Raw genomic sequence first — 19,457 nt, 5'->3', positions numbered from 1 at the left:
AAAAAAAAAAAAAAAAAAAAAAAAAAAAAAAAAAAAAAAAAAAAAAAACAACTAATTGAGTTTAACACTCTAGTCACTCCTCATATGCCTCTCTACAGGGCGGAACTGTTTTGTCAAAAATTTTGTATGGTCTTCATTCTCTGAGGTTTGCTTTAATTACTAAAACATTTACCCAATGTAATAGCATCCTGAGTAGTTGGCATTAAGGTCTTTACTTCTTTAGACTGGACCTGTTAGATAATACAAGGAAGCTTTCTTGGATGATTTGAGTCTAAAGGTATCTCTTTCAAGACTCAGTGCTAGGGCTCTCCTGGGATACTCAGGAGCAGAGCATGTTCACCTTTGCTGAAGCCCTCTGTGCCACACCATCTCCTCCAAAAGGCCTGGCAGAAGAGTGCTCTCCTGTTCTGTTTGTAGCTAGCTGGGGTTACAGATGGAAATGAGCAGAAACTGAGCAGTGCCCTGCTACCTCCTGGGGGGCTGTCAGAACCCCTTCACACTAGAGGGGCTGTTGGAGCCACCCTCCTCAGAGCACTAAAGGCTCAGGCCCTTTCCTACTTTGGGGGCCTGTAGACTGTTTTCCATTTCCCCCTGAAAGCTGGAATGCTAGATAAGTGCTGGCTTTAGTTACAAAACCCAAGGGAATCCTAGAAAGCCAAGTGTGTGAGCCAAGCAACTCTGACCTGCAGTATCCATCAAGGACCTGGTTGCAACTGCAGTTCTTACAGTTTTAGAAAGGAATCCTGCTCAGAGGCCAGAAAGAATCATTTGGTGTCACACAGGATCAATTTATTGGTTAGAAAAGGCTAATGATAACTGAAGAATTGTGAAATTTTCTTAGTTGTTATTTTAAAAGTGCAAGTATCCTTTGGCATCCTTCAAATGATAAAAGCATGTAGCAAAGTTTAAAAGATTCTTGTCCTTTATAAGCCTATCCACAAGGCCAAGAAGTCCTTTGAGCTCTTGAGAGGACCATGCTTGGCTATTAATTCTTTGGAGATATGAGAGGTGACGGATGTGCTGAAACCTCCTCAAGAACCATTTCCCTCCACTAGTCAGGAGTCAGGGAATAGTAGAGCAGAGAAAGGCAACCTTGGCAAAGACAGGAAAGTCACCCTGGATGCTCAGTTCAAGAGGAGGTCAAGAGCTGTGCAGTGAACACCACCCCATTATAATCTATTTGTGGAAAGCATAATGTGTATTTTTGTTAAAGGACAATCATGCATTGCGGAGAATTAAGTTGGCAGTCCGGTGTTTAAAGGATCAGTACGATAGACAAATAAAGTAAGTGTGAGAGGAAATTTTCACCAAAACAAAAAAAAAGAATTGACTTGAGAGAAGATGTGCTGAGATGACAGCTACTATATGAACCATTTACTTAGGTCAAAGTGCCCTAGATGACAGAAAAGTCACTTAACTTTCTTAGACAAGCCCTGGAAAAAGAGGACCCTGTTCAAGCAGTTCATTTACTACCCAGTCAACCACAAACTTACCCAGGAGGGCATGAAATTGTGTCTGGAGCACCCTGTGGCCAATCCCATGAAGACAAATCATTACTTTCTGGAGTGGCCTTTAAAACTTAAAAATAGGAAAGATATTCCATGAAAACTAGATCCTTTACTGGATAAGTCTAACTGGACTAAGAAAATAGCATGTTTAACTCTCTATTTAAAGGGCAAGAATCAAAATGAGGATAGTTTTAAAGGACCTCCAAAAATAAATGAGTTAAGACCATCTTTTACCTGGTGTTTTCAGACTGTGGCAGCAAGGGGTTAGCTGGGTAAGAGGGTGAAGCATTGTGAGGTTATGTTTCTGTGCTTCCTAAAGAATTATTAATATCACCAATCATAGAATTACCTCTGTTTCCTGACAGCATCTAATCCAGAATAAAATCCTCCTTCCTTGAACTCTTACCAAAATCACCCAAATCCTATAGTAAGTCCTTTCTAACACCCACTTTTCAAGACACCCCACAATTTCCCATGGAGTGAGATTACCTTCACTGCAGCAAATGAATAAACGCAAACTGTCTTACATTTACAGGCAGATTCCTGATAGTCTTTGACCAGAGAGCACTGACAATGCAATAATAGACAGAAGTGTTGGTAAAATTCTACAGTTCAAATTGAGACAGCTCCCTTAGGCTGTGTCCACATGCATTAAAAAAGCTTGTCAGTGAGTGAATTCAGTTGGACTCACAAGAACCACTTCTATTCGTTCATTAAAACAGGGTCCAAAATCATTAGTCAATGGGTATTTGTAGCCTCTTTCCCTGTTTCTGCCTTTAATAAGACTCCTAGGCCATTCTTCCTCACTCCCTACCCCATATTCCTAAGGAGGAAAGATCCTGACTGGCTTAGTCAACCCTGGTCCATTGATTATACAAAATCTAGGGACTGAGAGAACCAGTAGTAATTGAGAGACAGGAAGGGTGAAGTCAATCCACGTAATAAAGAATTGAACTAGGGTGGGTGGGGAGAAAAAAGGAAGTCTGCAGCATCGGGTTTAGAGGGGCCAAATTGGAGATGAGGTGGGAATCAGGGAAGAGAGAGACTAAAGCACCTGCAGGAGTTGAGACAGTGGATGTGAAATACAATGAGGAAAAAGAATTTTAAAGAAGTTTTCCTGTGCTTTATGAAAGCGCTGTATACCCGGCTCTCCCAGCCCTCTCTCATGTTCACCACCTTCTTTACATAAAAGCAAAAACAAAATAACTTGGTATTTTGGAGATGGATTTAAGATTTAAATGCAAAACCTGAAACTATAAAATTCTTGAAGAAAACCTAGGAAAACTTTTCTGAACATTGGCCTAAGAAAATAATTCATGATTCAAGCCTCAAAAGCAAATGCAACAAAACAAAATAGACAAATGGAAATTAATTAAACTAAAAAGCTTCTGCACAGCAAAAGAAATAATCAACAGAATGAAAGACAATCTACAGAATGGGAGAAAATACTGGCAAACTATGCATCCAACAAAGGACTAATATCTAGAATCTACAGGGAACTCAAACAATTCAACAAGGGAAAAACCAAATGACCCCATTACAAAGTGGGCAAAAGACATGAACAGACATTGTTCAAAAGAAGAAATACAAACTGCCAATAAGTATAAGAAATGCCACTGATGAATGTCACTGATCATCAGAGAAGTGCAAATTAAAACCACAATGAGATACTATATTATACCAGTCAGAATGGCTATTATTAAAAAGTCAAAAAATAACAGATGTTGGTGAGGATGCAGAGAAAAGAGAATGCTTATACACTGTTGGTGCAAATGTAAATTTGTACAATCTTTATGGAAAACAGTGTGGAGCTTTCTCAAAGAACTACAAATAGAACCACCCTTTAATACAGAAATCTCCCACTGCTGAATATCTACCCAAAGGAAAAATATTATTATATCAAAAAGATACCTGCACTCATATGTTTAGCACAACACTATTTACAATAGCAAAATCATGAAATTAACCTAAGTGTCCATAAATGAATAATGAGATAAAGCAAATGTGACATATGCATATATGTGTGTGTGTATACATATATACACACACACACACCATGGACTACTACTTAGTCATGAAAAAGAATGAAATCATGGTTTTTTTGCAGCAACATGGATGGAACTGGAGGACATGATCTTAAGTGAAATAACTCAGAAACAGAAAGTCAGATACTCCATGTTCTCACTTGTCAGTGTGCACTAGTTCCTACGTGTTTTATCCTCTGTATGCAACACAGTGCTTGGCGTGGGGCAGTTACTCGACATACTTTGTTTTATCAAATAAGTGTTATCTGGCTTCTTGTTCTAGTCATCATCATCCTGCTTTGTCACTGGCAAAGCATTGTAAGGCACCTGTCTCTGTTCAACCAGCATGGACAAATACCCAAGTACTTCTGCTTTTTCCCTCCTTTTCTTTCCCAATTCAGGTTCTTTTTCAGGATAATAATAATGATAAATCCTGTTTATGGGCATTGTACTAAACTCTTCCTTTTTATTATTTCTACTAATCCTCACAATTCTGGAGGTAAACATTGCCCATTTTAAGGTTAGAAATCTGAAGCTTGGAGAGGTTTCATAACATGTCTAGGACATAGTAAGTAAGGAAACAGCAATCCAAAGCCCAGCCCCATTAAGTTTCAGACTTTACATAATTCTTTAGTCAATCCCTAACTTGTGTTGTCAGACCTATTTCCCATCATCTCCCTAAATTCCAGCTCAATAGGACCATCAGAAATTCCCTTCATGTATCCTCACAACTTTGCTTCTATTGTTGCCTCCTCCAGATGCCCCCTCACATGGTACCCTGCACAAAGCCCAACTCAAACATCTCCTCTGTCATGAGGTTATCTCTGCTTTCTCTACCCCTCCATTGGCTACGATCTTGCTTCTTTGTCACATTTAGTTTGAACTTCTCTTACAACAGGTATTACATTCTGCCTCCAATTAGAGCTATTCTGATGCACGTCTTTCACTTTATCCTTCTTTACCTTCTCAACTAGGTATAATAATAGCAAACATATATACCACTTACTAGGTGTCTGAGAACAGTCTAAGCGCTTAAAATATATTAAGTAGCTGAATTCTTGTAATTAACTCTTTAAGGTATGTACAATGCATATGCATCCTCTCTGTTTCTAAGAGGAAACTAAGGCACAAAAAGGTCAGTAAACTTGCCGGGGGTCATAAAACCAATGAGTAGCAATAACGGAGCTTGCATCCAGGTAATACAGCACCAGCACCAGCACCCATGCCATGAACCATTAGGCCAGGTACTCAGGTGTAGCAAGATCTGCTGAGCCAAAGAATAAACGAATATACAAATGAATGAATGCAAACCAGCAAATTCAGTGTAAAATCAAACAAGCCAGCCACATTATTTGGTTTATTTGACATCCAGTTATGCTAAATTTGTGGCATTAGAAAGAATTTTTATGTGTTAATCACTCACTTCAAAATGAATATTTTCTGAAGACACTATGCCTGGCCCAGGGCTAGAAACTGGCTAAGTTTGTGCTGTCAAGATCTCACAATCATCCAGGGTGGAGCTTGCAGGTGTCTGCCATTTGCACTGGAGTTGGTTGTTAGAAATTTAATAACTGGGACTTTATGACTGTATTTAATTTTCTTCCTATTATGAACCATGAACTAAAGCAGTGGTTCTTCCCTCCTCATTTGACATTGTCTGAAGACATTTTTGGTGTCACAACTGAAGGTGCAGGTGTTACTGGCATCAGGTGGTTAAAATCCAAGAATGCCACCAAGCATTCCAAAATGCACAGGACAGCTGCCATGACAAAGATATATGTGGCCCAAAATGTCAATAGTGCCCAGGCTGAGAAACCCTACAGCAAAAATATAAAGAAAATTCCTATGCCAAAACCAAAGATGAACAAGAAGCTCTCATTGAGAGGGTACCTCTCAGACTCCTTGGAGGAAAGGCCAGTGTAAAATTGAGAAAAATTAATTAAACCACAGCAGTAATAAAGAAATAAACAAAGCATACACAGCAAAATAAAATCAAGTCTAAAATACTCCTTGAATCTGCAGTAGCATTTAGCAAATTAATCTAATTACTGGGATTTTTGCAAATGCTGCCAGTGGTACTGTTGCTCTGGAAGGAGCAAGATTCAATTGCCAGTCTCCCCAGAAATTCACTTAGGAAAATTTATTAGTTAGCTATCCTTGTGTGCTGCAGGGTTGAGGCTCTAGAATGAGCAAATGCTTCATCTAAGACAAAACTTCTAAACTCAATGTGTGCAGATGGCTGGCTCAGGAATACCCCCTCTATTTTAGAGGTTAATTATGTGCCCAGAGACCACATCCTGCAGATCAGCCCTCAGAGTGGAGGGTAAAACAGCTACTCCTTTACTGACTACATAGGAAAATGTGGGCTTCCTTGAAGTTCCAAAGACGGGACCCTAAGGGATCCTGGGGGGAAAATCCCCCCATTCTCCTTTTCCCAAAGTACTTTTTTTTTTTTAGTAGACAATGATGTCGTTCATTTAAAATGTTTACTTCAAGAAATATATATATGACAATTACAGCACTAAACCAAGCACCTTCGACCAAATCACATCCTCCTCTTTGATTCCGCTTCACTCTAAGTCTCTTTCAAATTCTTTTTCCTGAGCTGGAAGACCAGTCAGTTGCCCACGGGGTCAGCGCCTAACACGTTCCCAGCTGGGCAACTGTGTACCTCTCTAGGCGTGCACGACGCCCTTCTCCCCAACTCCTTGTTTTAAAGGATTTAACCCATTAGGAAGTTCATTTTTCAATCTAAGCCAAAAGGAGGTGGGGGACAAGGCAGTCTTCACTTCGAAGGCCACTTTCCTGCTCCAGGGTTCTAGAAGTGGCTGGCCACTGGAAGATCTAAGTCCAGCTCCACCCAGGGCAGCTCCAGCAAAGGCTGGGACCTCCAGTGCTGCTTCCTCAACCCTCTCGGTGACCACGACTCAAAGGAGAGACCTCAAGGGTGCCAGGAGCACAGGTGACCAGGCTGCCTTCCAGGAAAGAGAACTGTCCAGGGAAACGGATCAGGTTATCCCATGGAAGCCTGAGTCAGAGATGGTGGTTTTGGGGTGATATGGACAAATTAGGTTAGTTTAGCAAAGCTCTGAAGTAGCAGAAGCTTCTCCCCTGGACTACTGATTGAACACAGAACAAAAGATGCGCCTGGCGTCAGACTAAGTCTTAGAGAGATGCAGGCCAGTCTCCTCCCACAGGCCTTGGGACTGGCAGGACAGACACTGCTATGTGGCCTCCAAGGGCAAGAGTCACGGTAAGGAGAGACTGGGGTGGAGCAACAAGATCATTTTTGGCATTTTAACATGGAGACAGTGACAAGTGGTAACAATAGCAAAGCAAAACAAAACAAAAACAAAAACAAAAAACTTGAAGAGACCAATATTTAACTATTTCCCATCCTCCCAAGTCTCACACTTAAGTTCTATTCCCAACTCCCCATAAGCACTACTGAACTAAATATCTATTTTAAAGTACCCAAACCAGTCCAGACCCTCTGGAAACCAAGAACCCCAGCCAGAGCTGTCACCTCTCTTGGGTCCAGGGGAGAGGAGGGTTCCAGAAAAGGCACCTCATGACTCACTCAGCACAGCGCACACGGCGGCGAGTTCAGGCACTTGATGGGGACGCGGGTGGTAGTCACAGCATCCATGCTGACACTCGAGGAAGGGGACTCTTCAGTAATCCCAACTATTTGGTACCAGAGCCAAGCAGACGTGACTAAAGGGAGCTGAGTCAGCAGAACGGTGCCCCGAGTCTCAGCAACAGGACAGCCAGTGCAAGGTAGGATGCAGGCGGGGTAGAAAAGGAGGCCAAGGCACAGGGTGGTCAGCGCTGCTATGGAAAGGGCTGATCCTTCTTGCAAGTACTGGAGAATCCACTTGACTGGTGGCTGATCAGTCTCTAAGTGGCGAGTACGCGTAACAAGGCTCAGCCCTGGCTCCACAGGAAGCCGCGAAGCCGAAGCCAACTCAACTGATACAAATGTTCCCACCTCTGCCCTACCTCCAAGTCCCCATGGTTCCACCATCACCTGATTTTCATTTGGACTTCATTAACAGCTGAGGTCCATATAAATGGCTAAACACAGACTCCCAATCCCCCATCGCCGGGGACAGGGCAGATTCTGTAGTGTCGCAGCCACAAGGCTGTGGGCGTACAGGCCGCCAAGAGGAGAAACAGAACCCACACCGGCCTAGTACGATCTGCAAGAAAAAGCGGGAAAGGAGTGACCTGCTTCCGAAGCACGCAAGCATGATTTTGGATGGAAGTGGGCCAGCAAGGAACTGCCTTTGCCTAGCTGCTGCCGGTTCCTGTAAGGGACATTTTTTTTTTTTTTTTTTTGAGTAAATGGCAATTCCTCTTCCATGTAGCATCTCTTTGGATCGCAATGCTAATTATAATTGGAAAGGAGTGTTTTGGGGAGTGTATTCAGGAGAGGAGGAAAAAACTTAAAAAAAAACCTACATTGCTCAAAGTTTCTGCCTCTTTTGTAGGAATCGTAAGTCAACTCTTAGCAAGTATTTTAAATCGACATCAAGGAGGGAAAAAACGTACTTTGGAAAGCATACAGAAAAAAGAAGTTAAGGTTGGATCACTTGTAAAATGGAACCTCAGTCCGGGCGCTGTGGCTCAAGCCTGTAATTCCAGCACTTTGGGAGGCCGAGACGGGCGGATCACGAGGTCAGGAGATCGAGGCCATCCTGGCTAACATGGTGAAACCCCGTCTCTACTAAAAAATACAAAAAACTAACTGGGCGTGGTGGCGGGCGTCTGTAGTCCCAGCTACACGGGAGGCTGAGGCAGGAGAATGGCGTAAACCTGGGAGGCGGAGCTTGCAGTGAACTGAGATCCGGCCACTGCACTCCAGCCCGGGCCACAGAGCAAGACTCCGTCTCAAAAAAAAAAAAAAAAAAAAAAAAAAAAAAAGGAACCTCAGAGAGTCCAAACAAAAATGCATCTTCGGTCAACTTTTGCTTTTTTAAATTCCTTGTTTGACTTCATGTCCCAATGCATATGGAAATGACAGCTGCCGCGAGAGGTGTGGAGTCGGAGGAGTCTCCGGGAGCATCCAGAGGGTTCGGGGTTGTATTCTGGCAGTTTCTTGATCTTTTCTTTCTCGGTCTCACTTTTGTCTCTCGCTATCACCAAGGAGTGCGAGTAGCCCATGGCGACCTTCTCTGAGAAAATGTCATCCAGAGCCTTCACCTCCTGGGCTGCAGTGAAAGACTTGGGCTTGTGGTCTCCGCAGACCAGTTTCCCGAAGGTCGGTGTTGGGCCCCAGCTGCTGGTGCTCTCATCGGCGGCCACAATGATGCTGCTCTTCCCACAAGCCAGGCTCCAGATTCTCCAGCCACAGAGGTCCTGCACTGCTTTCGGGTACATGACAGATTCACGGCAGGCGTTGGTGGCCCCCCAGAAAAACAGACCACCCACTTCACTGAGAGCCAAGGAGCAGGTGTAACCAGCATAGATCTGGGACACCCCACGCCCAAGGAAGTCAAACAGCTTCACCAGGTGGGGGACCATCTCGTCCTTCTGCTCTGCGTGGCCCAGCCGGGCATAGCTACCTAAGCCCTAGGAGAAGGCTCGCTTCTGGGAGTCCAGGACTAGCGTGCGGTTAGCACCACAGGCCACGTCTCGCACAACCACCTTTTGGTACAGGCAGAATCTGTCTTCTCGATGAAGATGGCCACTCGCGGGGATACCAGTTCGCAGTCGTACTCTATCCGCTGTGCCCGGGAGGTGAACTTCCCATGCGAGTTGTGTCCCAGCTGACCATATTCAGGCCACCCAAAGGAATAGAGGTTTCCTTTTCAGTCCATTATCATACTGAATTCAGCCCCACAGGCCGTTTTAGTAAATCCTTGCCGTTATACATTATCTACACCGGGCTGCGGACAGAGTCTGTCTGGTTGGCAAGGCCCAGCTGCCCCATCTTGTTCTCCCCAAACGCAAACACGGAGCCCGTTTCTGTCAAGGCCAAGGTGTGGTTCCGCCCACATGCTGCAGACATGATAACTTCATGGCAGAAACCCTCGATGAGTCTGGAGGCCTCTACTCTCTTCGTGTCGCCATGTCCCAGCTGCCGCCTTCTCATTTCCACAGCTTCCCTTCAGTGGTGATGAGAAGGCTGTGCGCAGCACAGGAACCCGAGACCACTGTCGGCACCCTGACCGCCGCCAGGCACCCATACCTGTGAGGCCCCCACACATTCTGGCCGAGACCGCAGTAAGCAGATTGCTGTTTAGGCACTCCTTTTCACCAATCATGTCCCAGTTGGTTGCCCCCAAAATCAAAAGCTGCCCATTACACTTTGACCCTTCAAGTTTGACGCGCTCCTTGGCGCCCCGCGCGCTTGCCGCTGCCGGGGGCCCAGTCGAGCTCTAGGCGGTCCTAGTCACCGCTGCAGCCGCAGCCACTGCCGCTACTGCAGCGCTGGGGCCGCTCGCGCTTCCTGCCCGCTGGGCCGCAGCGCTTCCTGGGCCCCGCGCGGGCCGTGCAGTTGCCCGAGCTCGGCTCCTCCCAGGCCGCCGCCACCGCCTTCTTCCTGGGCCTGGTCGCAGCTGATTGGAGGGATGAGAAACCGGAGAGAAAAAACGAAGAGAAGCAACTAAAAGACGGATCTGAGGGCTTTTTTTTTCGGCCCAGACGAGGGCTTCAGCCCACTCACCAGATACGCTTTCCAAAGTACTTCTACCCAACCCTAAATCCTGGTAAGGAAAGAAGTGCTCACTCTCAAAGACGACTAACGGAAATAAGAACATGGGAGAGCTCCAGAACTCTGGGTTCAAATCCCAAGATCTAGCACTTATTAGCCGAGCTGACCTTTGATGAAGTGATTGGCTTCTCAGTGCCTCGGTTTTGTCATCTGTGAAATGGGAGATAATAACCCATCTCACTGGGTTCTTGGGGGAATTAATACAAATAAAGCATTTGAAATAGTTGCTTGCACACAAAAACTGCTATGTAAACCCTGGTTATCATTATTATTATTATTAAAGTATGAGTTCATTGAAGGAAAAGGCTGCACCTCATTTTTATGGATTTCCCTAGGCTTAACAGAGTGTCTATGTTACTTCCAGAATATATTATCATAATTCAGGTGACTTTAATTTGGTTTAATATCAATACTTTAGTCAAAGTGCCCTCTCATCATCTAAGGCTGATGGGTTTTGCCAGGTCTGATTGAAAAAGAATATATGCTGCAGTTTTGGGATACTGCCTTTTGTCTTCTTATTTTATCAGTTACAGAAACAGATATTTTAAATCTACATGTATGATTGTGAATTTTCTAGTTTAAACAATTTTATTTTATATATTTTAAAGATATATTATTAGATGTGTATACATTTAGAATTGTGTTTTCCTGTTGAATTGACCCTTTTTATCATGAAATGTCACTCTTTATCTAGTATTACTCTTTGTCTTAAAGTATACTTTGTTTGTTTGTAACATAGCTGTGCCAGCTTTCCTTTGGTTAGTGTTTGCATGGTATACGTTTACCATCCTTTGACTTTCACCCTATCTGTGTCCTTAGATTTAATGTGTATCTTACAAGCAGGAATTATTTGGGATAATTTTTAAAATCCACTCTGGCAAGCTTGGTTTTTCAATTATAGTATTTAATCCACTTACATTTAATGTAATTACTAATATATTTAGGTATAAGTCTCCTATTTTGTTTTTCGTCTGTATTAAATCATCTGTTTTTTGCTCCTTTGATGATACTTTCTTGACTTCTGTTTAATTAGTGAAGTATTTTTTAGCATTCCATTTTGCTTTTCCGTTAGTTCTTAAACATTTTGAATTATATTTCTAGTGAATATAAAACATAATTTAATGATTGTAATATGTATCTCATTCCAGACTAAGTATAATTTACCTTAAATTAGTAGTTTCACCATTTCATGAATAGTGCAAAAACTTCAAAATAGTTTAGCTCCATTTACTTTCCTCCTGCCTTTGTGATATTGTTTTTAATATTTTACATTCACAAATGACACAGACCCTACACGACATGATTGTTGTTGCTGCTTTAAAGAATGTAAAAATAAAATAAAAAAATTTTTTTAAATATGGGGGCAAGACAGTGACTCATGTCTGTAACCCCAGCACTTTCAGTGGCCAAGGAGGGAAAAACACTTGAGTTTGGGAGTTCAAGACTTGCCTGGGCAATGTAGTAAAACCTCATCTGTACTAAATACTAAAACAAAAAATAAAAATAAAAATAAATTAGTTGGGTGTGGTGATACATGCCTATAGTCCCAGCTACTAGGGAGGCTGAGGCAGGAGGATTGCTTGAGACTGATATATCAAGGCTGTAGTGAGTGAGTTATGGTCATGCCTCTGCACTCCAGCCTAGGTGACAGAGCAAAACCCTGTCTCAAAAAAATACATATATTATTGATATGTAATATATATTACATATCAAAATATATAATGTAAATAATATATAAAATTATATATATAAACATCCTGGAGAATCTTCTTTTCTTCTGTCAGATATTTGGGGTCATTTTCTTTCAACCTGGAGAACTTACATTAATAATTCTTGTATTGCAGGTCTGCTGATGACAATTTTGCTCAACTTTTAATTGACTGAAAATGTCTTTGGTTTGCTATAATTTTTGAAAATTATTTTAGAATATAGAATTCTAGACTAGCAGGGTTTTTTTTTTTTCTTTTAGCACTTAAAAATATCATTCCATTGACTTCTGCTTTCTTAATTTTTGTTGAAAAGTTTGCTATTTATCTTAGGGTTGCTCTTTGAAGAAGATTAGTCTGAAGCACATGCTTCTTATATGTCTATATTTTACAACTCCCTCCATCACATAATGTAAGCTACTTAGTGGCAGGGACCATGTGTGACTTGTTCATCAGCAGCATCTAGAATTGTGCCTGGCATATCTATATTCAAGGCATATTTTTGAAAGCATTTATAAATCAATGAATGAATTGTACATCATGAGCACAAGGCAATGCCCAACACGAAGTAACCACTTACCAAAGAGTGAATAAATTAAGTCATTGCTCCTGGAGAAGATCTCTACTGTTATTTCTAAGTTCACAATACCATTCAGACTGTTCCGTAGACCTCTAGCTTAAATTAAATTTGACCACTGCATAAACATTATCTTGACCACTTATAGTAGTTTTGAAAAATTCTACTTATATATTATCTTGATAATAACATCTGAAAATATGACATTAGTGATTCTTTTCAGGTTATTTATTACATTGAAGATGAGCCAAGCCAAAATGTGTTCTTTTGAAATTAGCTTTCAAACAAAATTTACTTCATAATGTAATCTCCAAAGAGTGAAACTTTTTTAGACACAGATATTAAAAGAAGTTTCAGGGGATTTTCATGAAATAAATATGGAGGTCATCCCTGCATCAGTTTTAACCATAAGAGCCAGACTTACAGATAGATGAAATTTCTTCTCCTTGTCAAAGGGAAGGAAGACCCTGTATTTTAAAACAGATCTGTCTTACAGTTTACTCTCAGCTACTTTTTGCAGCCTCAGGACATTTCATCATCTTGTTGGTTTATAAATGATACAGAACAAACTTAAGTTGCACCTAAGTGGTTACTTTACAATTCAAGAAGCAAGCCATTGAAGTTCGCTTATCCAACCTCTAGTTCTTTGATGACATGATAAAAACAGATAGGCTATGCATCTGTTGGAGTGGACTACTGATGTGCCATATCTGATAAAGGGTGTAGAAAATTATGGAGAAATGAAAAACCTGACCATTTCTTTCTGAGTCATAATATAAAATGTAGCTTCATCTTTTGAATCCCTAAAATGGCAACCATTTTCAAACATAAGTGTGAAGGGTGCTATAGAGTTCACTACATAGTCTTTGGATAGTCCACATCCTAGAACTTATCTAACACTGAGAAGACCTGATACTTGGCTATCTTAGTATTTTGAAGCATTCATCTGAAACCAAGTTGTCTTAAAAGCAGGAACAGCAATGAATACCTTATTTGTTTATTCGGCAAATATTTGTTGGTCACCTGTTATGTGCTTAGGTTCTTGGGATGGAGTGGTGAATAAAATAGTCAACATCAAAATGGTGAAGCAACTCACATTCAGTGGGAGAGCCGGAGAAGAGGGACAGAGCATAGGCAGTGTGCCATGATCAGGAAAGTGTCCTGACCAGGAAAGGGCAGGTTACAAAGCTGGCAAGAATGGAAAGTACAGGAATCAGCCAGATGATGGTAGGGCAGAAACTGTGGGGTGGAGATGGAGAAGGTGGGCTGGAGATGAAGAACTTGGGAACATTCACAATGAGGCAAGTGATTTTCTAGGAACTAGGAGCATGGAGATAGCAAAACTTTCTGACTATGAACACATTCCCCACTGTAATGGATGCCATCTGAGGCAGACAAGAACCCATAAAGAGAACGTTTCTAGCTCTGTGGAAATTTCTGTCTGGAAATTCCCATGAACCTACTGTTACTGATACTTATTTCTTATAAGCATCTATTAATATGGTAATACCAGCAACTATCTGTTGCATGCTTGCTGTATCAAAGGCATTGCCCTGAGGGTGGTGGAGGCCAACTCATCTCATCCTCTACTAACCTAATGAGGTGAGCACTTTTTTCCATAAAATAGATGTGGCCAAAAAGCCTTAGGAAGGGTAATTTGCTCAAGTTCACAGAACTAATAAATCATGGAGCCAAGGTATTAACCTGGGTCTGCCAGATAGCAGAACTATTGTATTTGGTAGAGGTCAAAATATGTGACTAAGTATACAGAATTATTCAACAATTATTTATCCAGTATCTACCATGGCCAGGCACTACACTAAAATCATAGATCCAAGGAAATCTTAAACAGTTTCTGGCCCAATCCTCTCATTTTAGGTGTGAGAAAACAGGCTCACAGAAACTGACAGACTTAATAATATGTCATGCTATCTATGTCAACTATGAATGGGAGAGAAAACATAAAAAGAACAGAAGAAATAATGGATCTGTGGATTTTAATTTTAAAACATTTAAAAGATTGAGGGTGTAAATATTCCCTCAAAGTTGCCCCTCTTTTCTCCAGTTAGTCACCCAGAATGAATATGCATTAGAGGAAAGTTTAAATCGAAATCATTTAAATGACATCAACTTTTCCCTCCAAAATGCTTTTAAGGTGAAGATTGTAGCTTGTATGTCTTTGTGTTTTGCGTTTTTATAATATACTCTTAGATACCCCTCCTGGAGTAATCCTTCGATGTGTTTATAATGACTTCTATAGACTGGCGGGAGATTGGTCTACTTAAAAATGGCAACTGAAAGACCTTGCAAGACCCTCCCAACAAACAACTCTTGGCTTTTAACTGGAGTCAGGAAGACTTTAAACATTCCCCACACTGGTCCACCAAACACTGGAATTTGCCATTGCCATGGCATCACATGAGATGCAGTCACTAAATTAACATCTGGGTATGGTTATCAGTTTCTTTTCATCTGGAGTATTCATTTTTAAAGTTTGACCCATGCTTCCCATTTATTTTCCAGAAGGTAAATAAGATTCCAAATGTTTTAAGCAACCCGTAACACAGGCACCAACCTGCCTCCATTCTTGGAAACCACGCACAAGAGAAAAACTTCTATAAGCTAAGTCACACCCGAGTAATTTGGGCAAATTGCAGTGGGGAAGGAGATCAGGGCATATTAATTACTTGGCAAGGGTGTTCTTTATATAAACCACAAAGGTAAACCTTAATCCAGTTCCAGGAATGTCTGACTAATAGGCCATGATTTATGGGAAGTTCCTGGCCATGATAATTCTTGTCTTTGGCCGGTAAGAAATCAATGATCCAGAGCAGCCATTTTCGAAGTATGTTCCCTAGAAAGTTGATAGAAAATTAATGTGGGAAAAAAAATAACCTTAAACAAACATGTTGCAAGCAAATAGGTTTGGGGATATCTAAGGCTGAGGAGTTTTTCTGCTGACAATAGTTTAGAATGGTCAATGATCTATGGTGTATTGAGCCTCTCCAAACTAATTTAAAGATAGTCTTTCTTTTGCCGAGTAATCTCACCTTTACCTTTTCCTTGCTGTGTGTCCTCATGTCCTAGGCCCAGTCCCTAACCACTCTAATATTTACCCCTCTCATTTAAAAAATAGGATAACACTTCACATCATGAGGTTAATATGAGGATTAAGTGTAATTTATATACGTCTATAGTTGCCCTGTAAATGATAAAGTACTAGACAAATGTCTGTGTTTTTAGGCAGGGCCATAACCCTGGTGGTAAAATTAAAATACATGTCTCTTCACACTTTTTAGCTCATTTAGACATGTATATAGTCCTTATGGCTTAAAAGTTTGTCTTTCTTGAGCAACCTCATCCCTGCTGAAGCTACTTTGGCCTGTTTCTTAAAATTCTGCCCATAGCCTCATTGTCACATTTGCCCTGCCCGTTGCAGTACACACGTGTACACAGCATTTCCCAAAGTATAAAATTTTAAGGAAAAATGGGAGGACAAATGTCACATGTTTTGGTTCAGCTGGACATCTCAGTGCCTTCTTTACGCATAGCATTATGAGACTCCAACAGGGAAATATAACTTGCAGCATCTTTTCCAAATTTATTTTACAATGGAATTCCTTTTGTCCCAGAATATCTATGAGTAGCAGTGGTTTGCAGAACACACCTTTGAAAAGCTGCTGTATAGGCTTGGTAGAAATCAAATGGCTTCACTGACAAGGAACATCTCAGAGACTATATTTCCAATAATCTCACATTATTCCTTGATATTGATCTATAATTTAAGTATGACACTTAAACCTAAGTATGAAATTATGGAAGTAAAATGTACAAATTGCAAGCGGTTTAGTTACATATCATAAAAAGGTTTTGACAATGTCATAGCTAAACAACTTCACAGATAACATCTTGGGTAACTTAAGTTTGCAGAGTATAAAGTAACTGAATAAGTTGAGTTTTCTGATTAATTTAGATAAAATATTGGGCTAGAAATGTTTGTAAAATCTATAAGTGCACTTTTTAGGCTTCATCAACTCAATAAATAAACATATTTGAAGCATATTTTGATGGTTCAGGATCTTTATATGTGCAGGATGTTCATTTTATTCAGTGACTATCAGGTAGTCCTACAGAAGTAGAGGGTTCTGGGGTTCTGGGGCTCTGCCTGGAATTTGTACTGATTCACAACGTATGTTAGAAACTTTTATATAAAAAAACTAACAAAAGCTTATTTTCTATGTATTTGTATAATATAACATCTCATGGGTTTAGGCAAACCAGTAATCATTATCTCTTCTATATCCTACTATCAGTGAACCTACAACACTGATAGTCTTTGGCTGGGGCAGCTGTCTGTACCACGTGACTTGCTTCCTCACTACTCAACCCCAAAACCCCAGTTATTTTCAGTTATAGATGATTAGACCAGGCTATTTACTTGACCTGAGCTTGGGCAATCAAATTCCTTCTCATCAGAATTTGGAAATGAAAACTAAGTATTTGGGTCGGTTGGACAATGATGAGTGTTTGTGATAGTGATTTGGGACCAAGAGAGGGCAAATCTACCCAAGCCCCTGAGAGTAAATGATTTATCTGTTAGGCCACAGATTCAGCCATTCTATTAAAGACAAAATAAAATGCCTGAAAAAAGGTAGGAGATATTGTTTTTCTCGAACCCAGACTTGACATAGCAATTTCCCATTGGTGGGGACCTAGGCTTCTGGCCTACTCATTGTTAGGGTGGCACAGTCCAAAATAGGTTACTACCATACTTATGTTGCAGTCAAAAGGATGCAGAAGGAGGCTGCCCTTTCCTATGATGACAAAGTTACATACGCCACCTGAACATGAACCCAGAACGTGATCGAGTGGCCACACCTAGCTACAAGGGAGTCCAGAAAATACAATGTTTAGCAAGGAGGCCACGTATCCAACAACTAAATGAAAGGGCTCTATTGTTAAAGGGAGAAAAAAAAGAATGAATATTGGAGAACGACTAGCAGTCTGCCACAGGATGTGAGTAAGCGGAGAAAAAAGGTACTCAGAGAATCAGTAGAGAGAAGTCAACAGGCAGCAAGAAGCAGAAATGACAGAGAGACAGAGTCAGAATCAGAGAGTCAGGGAGTGGTTATCTGTGACTTCCCATTTCCTGGACATCCATCTGTCCTTACTACATAGAAACTGGCTTATGTGAAATTTCTCTATAGCCTTTCAACAAGTCCCATTGTTTCTTGAGCAAAACTGAGTTGGTTTATGTTTCTTGCGACTGAAGTAATGCAGATAACATTTATTGTATTTATTGAGCACTCACAATATGTTAGGCATTGTGCTAAGTGCTTTCCATGGACTGTTTCATTTAAACCTCACAGCAATTCCATGAGGTAATTACTGTTCATTCTCAATTTTTGTGCCTGAGGAAAATGAGACTTGGGAAAACCTCACTGTTAGCAGGTAGCAGAGCATAATTTGAACCTGAACTCTAAAGTCTTGCTGCACACTGATGATCTTTACCACCACTGAAGTCAGGCATGAGCTTGTAGATCTATGGCAGGATGAGGCCAGGCAAGGCTGGGGCCTGAGACCAGGCTGACTCATTAAAATGAGGTAGATACTGAGGAACAACACACAGTGATATGACCTGGGAAGACGCTCAGTTGGAGGCAGGAACTCAATGTCTGGGGCCACACAAGTAAGCACCTGAGTATATCTAACCTGCAGAGTTGGGGTTGCCCATTAGGCATAGTGATGATCAATTCATGAGTAGACAGAAAGGCTGGCAGGTGGACAGCAATGGATAAGCTTATCAATGGGATTCTTGGAAAGCTACTCAGTATGTTGTTGAAAATCATCCAATTATTCTACTATGAAGAGTTAAACAGTAAACTGATAAGGTTAGGTGACTAAGAGGTTAGGGCACTAAGAAAAGCCTCACAAAGGCATGGCAAGGTCTGTGAACTAGGTAGGTTATGATCATCCTTTGCTCCTTCCAGGAAATTGAAGGGCCCCAGTTACAGCAAGTTAATTGCACTTGATAAATTGCAGTTTATACCAAACCGTGTAGACTTCTGACTCCTTGGTAAGGCCTAGCCCTATGACTTCTTGCTTAGAGGCTTATCTGTTACCACACCTCCTGTCTTTGTATGACCCAAACAACATGAAGCAGTCCCACTGTTGGGACTTGAGACGATTTTCACCAAGCAGCTCACAGGACTACAGATTGAAGTCATTGGAGAAAAGGTTTTTCTCCTAAGCAGATCTACACAAACCCTAACTAGCATCAAAGGAAAATGTTTACTATGTTTACCTCTTCATAGTAGAATAATTGGATGACTTTCAATAGCATCTTGAGTTTAAGGAATGAGAATTCCAACAGTCACAGATTCTAGAAGTGGTATGTAATGAGCGTGATTCCCTAAGTTGACCTAAAAGCAAAGGGTTCTGAAGTTTCCAAAGAGAGATAAATTGACTTAGTTTCTATGCAGTTTAAATTGCTAATCTTCCCGACTATTGTTTCTACTCATTTTGCTGCTAGTCTCATAATTACTTGCCTCTCCAGCTGCATATGTATCTTTAATATAGCCAGCTGCCATATTCACCAGCTGCCATATCTTTAGATAATTTTTAGTAGAATTCTAGAATTACAGAAATCAGCCTCCAAAGGCTTTCCAACAAACGTTGAACCAAATATTTGCCAATGTGTATTCCTTCTTGTAGAAGGCGTTTGAGGGTGAAGTAGGAAAGATATTTTCTTCTACCCTGTTCCTGACAGGCTAGAGAAATATGAAGGGTAAAAAGAGAGACACATGGCTTTCACAGCTGTAATAAGGAAAGGGGCTTTGTAATTGGATCAGAGAGCCTGAAGTGCAAACAATAATTAACAGAGGATAAAACCTTAGAGAACTAACTGTGGTGATTACCCCAGAG

The 19,457-nt window shown here is 41.1% G+C and overlaps 1 pseudogene; it reads right to left on the bottom strand.

Moving 5' to 3' along the window:
• Window positions 1–8,464: 8,464 nt before the first annotated feature.
• On the bottom strand, window positions 8,465–19,123 carry LOC108542953 (protein RCC2 pseudogene; annotated as a pseudogene).
• Between the last annotated feature and the right edge of the window lie 334 nt (window positions 19,124–19,457).

Source organism: Rhinopithecus bieti, unplaced genomic scaffold (genome assembly GCF_001698545.2).
Source record: "Rhinopithecus bieti isolate Rb0 unplaced genomic scaffold, ASM169854v2 scaffold_23303, whole genome shotgun sequence".
Taxonomy (NCBI): domain Eukaryota; kingdom Metazoa; phylum Chordata; class Mammalia; order Primates; family Cercopithecidae; genus Rhinopithecus; species Rhinopithecus bieti.
The sequence above is the reverse complement of the archived record's forward strand: the minus strand, read 5'-3'. Positions and strand labels throughout refer to the sequence as shown.